The sequence below is a fragment of the Pinus tabuliformis genome, chromosome 4_1 (assembly GCF_031772625.1).
Source record: "Pinus tabuliformis cultivar Carrire ecotype Pingquan chromosome 4_1, CPIR1, whole genome shotgun sequence".
Lineage (NCBI taxonomy): Eukaryota > Viridiplantae > Streptophyta > Pinopsida > Pinales > Pinaceae > Pinus > Pinus tabuliformis.
The window spans coordinates 471529586-471535083 of record NC_142303.1 but is presented as its reverse complement, the minus strand read 5'-3'; the positions used below and the strand labels follow the sequence as shown (position 1 = coordinate 471535083).

The 5498-nt window shown below is 32.5% G+C and overlaps 1 pseudogene; it reads left to right on the top strand.

The window, feature by feature from the left end:
* Positions 1–3514: 3514 nt before the first annotated feature.
* LOC149176491 (ethylene-responsive transcription factor ERF018 pseudogene) lies at positions 3515–4070 on the top strand (annotated as a pseudogene).
* Positions 4071–5498: the final 1428 nt, after the last annotated feature.

The window sequence follows — 5498 nt, the reverse complement described above, 5'->3', positions numbered from 1 at the left end:
CACATATTTACTTGTTTGCATGTTAATAAAGTGCATATTTGGATGAAGAGAATGTAATATTCAAAGATAAGTACTTATTCGAATGCTGACATGAGATTTTATGGAACGAGTTCTAAGTGAATTTGTAGAAATGGAAATAGTTGCAAAGGCTCAAATAGTGGCCTTAACATTGGTTTCTATGGTTAGGAATTGAGTACACTACTCAAAATTTGTTAAAGGCTAAGTTAGATGACCATGACTAGATGTAAGCAGTGAATTTTTGGATGAATGACATTGTGGAAGGTCATGCCTCCGATTTGTATTTGACTAGTAGTATTTTTGACAAAAGCCTTATAATTCTTTAATGAAGATAGTCATGGTTGGTTGATTAATAAATTATGATGTTGATAATATTATTGATGGTGGAATTATGCACACTTTTGAGTTTTTCTATGATGGATTCAACATAACACTTAGGTGGGTGGTAATGGGGGGTTGTTGGAGTCATGGGAAGACTTGATGGTGGAGTTTAATATTCATGCCACTTAAGATTCATATTTGGTAGATGTAGAGAGCCTTGAAAGTGAACAATAAAGACAATACCAAAATTATGTAGAAGTCAATGACATTGGGTGTTGGGAAGAGATACAAAATTTTTGCACTAGTCAATGGTCTCTTATAACAAGATAGAGTCTTGAGATACATCTAGAGTGTACAATGATACACAATATGAAACAGGCATAAAAAAGAGATATAGTTGACCGTAGTCATGATGATCAAGAAAGTGTAATTATGAAAAGGTTAAGAGAGTTAGTGTATTTAGAGGGAAGTCTAGAAGAATTGAGGTGGTAGAGTAGTGATGAAGTTGGTTACATGCATACTTGAACTATAAACATAGAGATGTTGACTAATATTGTTGAACCCCTGGTTGTTGTAGAAGTTGTAGAAGGATAGAGTCAAGAATAAGAGGCATTCGAGTATATTCCTTATTTGTTCCCTAATATTGTGGATGTTTATCATTAAGAAGGAAAATCAAAATGACAATGATCCCAGTTTATCCCACATCTTACCCACGCAAATTTTTTTCACGAGTCAAATTCCAATTATGGTCATCACACATAGTGGGAAGTGTTTATGTTGTTATTAGTCAAAGTGATGTCCATGAATTGCTTGAGTGCGACTTCCAAAAGTAGCCAAAAGATGTATAGAATGTTATCCAATTCAATGAGTGTGTTGGTAGGGACATCCCCCTTCATACAACAACTATACCCTCTAGAATTTTTGTTAATACCGAGTCATGAGATAGGAATGGTGGTTCCACTAAGTATGTCTACCCAATGGCTTCCATTGTTTCATGAACAAGGGGAATAGGATGAGATGCAACATTGCTTCCTTTATGATATAATATGGAGTGTGTGAAGAACCACCAATGCTATATTCCTCTATGATGCAATATGGAGTGCATAAAGAACCACCAATGCTATCAATTTGAGAAGTTTTACATCAATATGCACGAAAGAGCATTACAATGGTAGATGAAGTGTATGTAGATCACTCCCACTAATCGTGTCTTGATGTTTGATCAATTCTGTCACATTTTTATGAAGAAACTTCAAAAGGTGAAGCCTAAATAATAAAGTAGTTTGTTGAATTGAAGGAGATCAAGTAAAGGGAGGGGGAATCCATCTAGGAGTACAACCATCAATTATGAGATTTGATAAGTCGCTTGAGCTATACCATTCATGGTGCACAACATAAATAATGGTTCATTAGTAGGTCATTGCCACACTTGCCACAATATGGTTTACTGTTTTGAATGTGACACAACTCTACTTGGAGAAAATGACTTGTTTACCTTTTTTGTTGTAATAATTTATTAGTAAGTCATTGTCACACTTGCCACACCATGGTTCATTATTTTTGATGTGACACAACTATAGTTAGAGAAAGTGACTTGCATACTTAGTTTTTGCAATAATTTGTTGTCACCACATTGACCACAGTTTTTGTGAAAATTACAATTCACAATTCTAATTGAATTGATGATAAAAAACGCTAATAATTAGTTATAGTTTATATTTCTTTATAGAAAAAATATGTATTATAGATAATATCATAAGTTAATATTAAATAATAATTTTCCTATATAATATAATTATCATAATACTTTAGAATTATAAATTATACCTTCTAAAAAATAAACTTTAAAAAAATTAATTAATTGGCCTATTAAATTAATAAAATTAAACCTTAATAAAAATCAATTAATTTACATTATCAACTAACATAGTAATCACATAAAAAGATATTTCGCCCTCATAATCATTAATAAACATCATGTCTAACATACTAAACACATAATGAAAATAATAAAAATAAAATAAAGCGCCACAATAATAAAATGTGAAGTTTTGGTTAATTTTAATATTATCAAAACAATCAATTCAGAAAAATGATTTAAATGCACCGTACCGAAAATAGAGCGATGTGAATACCAATATCAAATGCCTGAGTAACAAACTCTATGTGAACAACCGTGTGATAAATTTTTTGGGCTTGCCGTGGATTGTGAAGAGACTGTAAAAGGTGATTTTGTTGGAGGCAGCAATCTCATGTGGCCAAAAACTAACATTTAATGGCGAGATCATTCGAATTGGCACAGGCTAATTAATAGATATTTTGATTTTCTTTTTAAACGCCATCTTATATTCAAAAAACAGAGGACTGTTACAGAGCGTTAACGATTACTTATATAATTTTGAGTTAGAATTATCTTTTTATTATTTAAAGATTATTTATATAATTTTTTTTTAATTGGTAAAAAATTAATGTTTATTTTTTTTTATAAAATATTTAAAATTTATAATTGCACTATTTAAATTTAGTGTTATTAATTTTTTATTTTAAATACTAAAATTTATACTTCCCTTGTTTTCATGGATAAATACGGACTCCCAAAAATATTGATAGCCCACTGCTCCAACATCTCCGACATCTGACAAACGTCAGCTGATGGTGCGGGATAGGATAGATTTAATCGGAGTTTTTTATAATGTGATTTTTTTGGAGATTTCAGTGACGGAATCTGGTGGAAGAAATTGAGGTTGAATTCAGCATCTTGGAAAACCTTTGAAATGCTTTGATTGTGCAGAAACTAGCTATCAAATTTAAGATTCCAATAAATTGCTGCCAGATTTTGACAGAGAAAATCCACAAAAAAACTTCCAAAAAATCACATTATAGACAACTGCGATTTAATCACCCACGCGGATAATACAGGTACATGTACTAAGTTCCAGTTGGAAAGTCGGACAAACGGAAGTAGCCAATGGATTTCTGGAATATTCCAGATTAGCCCAGTCCAAACGTTAGTTCTGACTCGTCCAAGACACATTCACACCGACGAAAATCTGTTCCATCCTTTTAATTCTAAATCCCCTGCGCGGAAATTTCTTAGACCACACCACAAAGGATTCCATCCACTCCACACGTTTTTCTGGCTCTATAAATCTGCTGGCAGTTACAGCAAACAATCTTATCCCGCAGACATTCACTTGCTCAAGTGTAGTTGCTACCACCATCTCTGTGATTCCTGACTTCAAATCCCCTCACTATCACACTACTTCCTCCCTTGGAACGATATAAAACTTTACCGGCACTTCCTCAGTGCGACTCCCCTGTAAAATCTTGCAATGACTAAACCCTCGCAAAACCCGAGCTGCAGCATCAGTCCCAAAAGCTGCTCACTGAAGTCGCGGCAGTTCAAGGGAATCCGGATGAGAAAATGGGGGAAATGGGTGTCGGAAATTCGAATTCCCAATTCCAGTGGCAGAATTTGGTTGGGCTCCTACGACACCCCGGAAAAAGCTGCCCGTGCATATGACTTTGCCGTGTACTGCCTCAGAGGATCCACGGCCAAGCTCAATTTTCCCCACTCACCGCCCAAAATTTCCTGCGCTTCGTTTCAATCGCCGCCGCAAATTCAAGCCGCGGCGGCGAAGTTCGCTGCAGAAGAATTTCAGCTTCCTTCAGAAAACGGCGCGGCATCATCATCAGCCAGTTTGGAAACGGAATGTGACGGCAACAAATAAATCCTAAGCTATTGGGTCATGAATGCGGTTTAAGAGTACTATGATGGGACCTCAAGTCGGCCAGCAATCGCCTAACAACTTCACCATACATGCATGGGCATGTAAGGGGATGGCAGCCCTCCGGTCGGGAAATGAGTCAGCCTCCACCGGAAAATACTGACGCGATGGCTGGATATTTCAGCAATGTCGAGGAACGGACGGGCCCATTTATTTTCCGGAAATTGTACAGCTCCCGAGATTTCTTCGTTTAACCTAATTTGATAATGATATTTATTTGAAATAAAATGATTAATATATAATGTTTTTTAGTTTTGGATTTAATTTTATTAACTATATTTAAAGTAGTGGAATGTTTTATAGTTTAATTTTAATTTGGTTGATTTATTTTTATTAACTGTATTTAAAGTAGTGGAATGTTTAATAGTTTAATTTTAATTTGGTTAGGTGTTGTTATGTGATGTTAAATAATATTATATTAGGATGGGGACATAAATTAAATGATTTTTTAATTCTTAAATTATTTAAAAAATATTAAAAAATATAATTCAATTATAATTTTATTTTAAAATATGATTAGACTTTCAAGAAATATTTTAAGATATTTTTGGTAGTATATAAAGATTAAGATTTATTTTCAAAATAGTTATGTTTTTTTTTTATTAATTAAAAAAATGTCATATTAAATGAGATAGTTTTTCAGACATGTAGTATTGATAAATGACCTATAATATTCTAACAAAAACTTATTTAAAATTAAAAATTTCCATGCTAAAGTGAGGGTGAATATCTATAGTTTAATTTTATTTTTTGTTTTTAAATTTTAAAGTAATATTACTTATTTATATATTAATTGTGTGAAAACCTTATAAACTTATATTGTGTGAAAACCTTGGTAAATAAGTTGTACACCACCTGATGCCTACGATATGATTTTATATTAAAAGAGTTGAGTTATAATATGGTTGTGTAAATGTTAATAAAATGTCATAAGGTTTTGGTCATGAGTTAAGGACAACATAACGATAACGAACGTTCTTATATTAGGGTGGATCTAAGTCAGCTACTCCATATCTATATCTCTAGCCTAGCGTATACCATAGCCATGAAGCTTTAAAGAAATCATTAAGAGAATAAAGAATATAGGACAAATTTCATTATCATGCTCAACCAAGTGGGATACCAAACCAAATTTAGAGCAGTGAGGTTATATTATATGATTATAGGTAAGGGAAACAAAAATAATGGGGAAATAAAGAGTGATATTTCAGAAATTCTAATTTTTAGTGATTTTTAATTATTTTTAAGTTATTTTAGAAATGTTAAAGTAGAGATCTAATTTCTATAAAATATGTTGAAATATTCATAGTAATATTCACAGATCAAGGCTTAAGATTTATCTTTAAATTAGTTATGTTTTTTAATTAATTA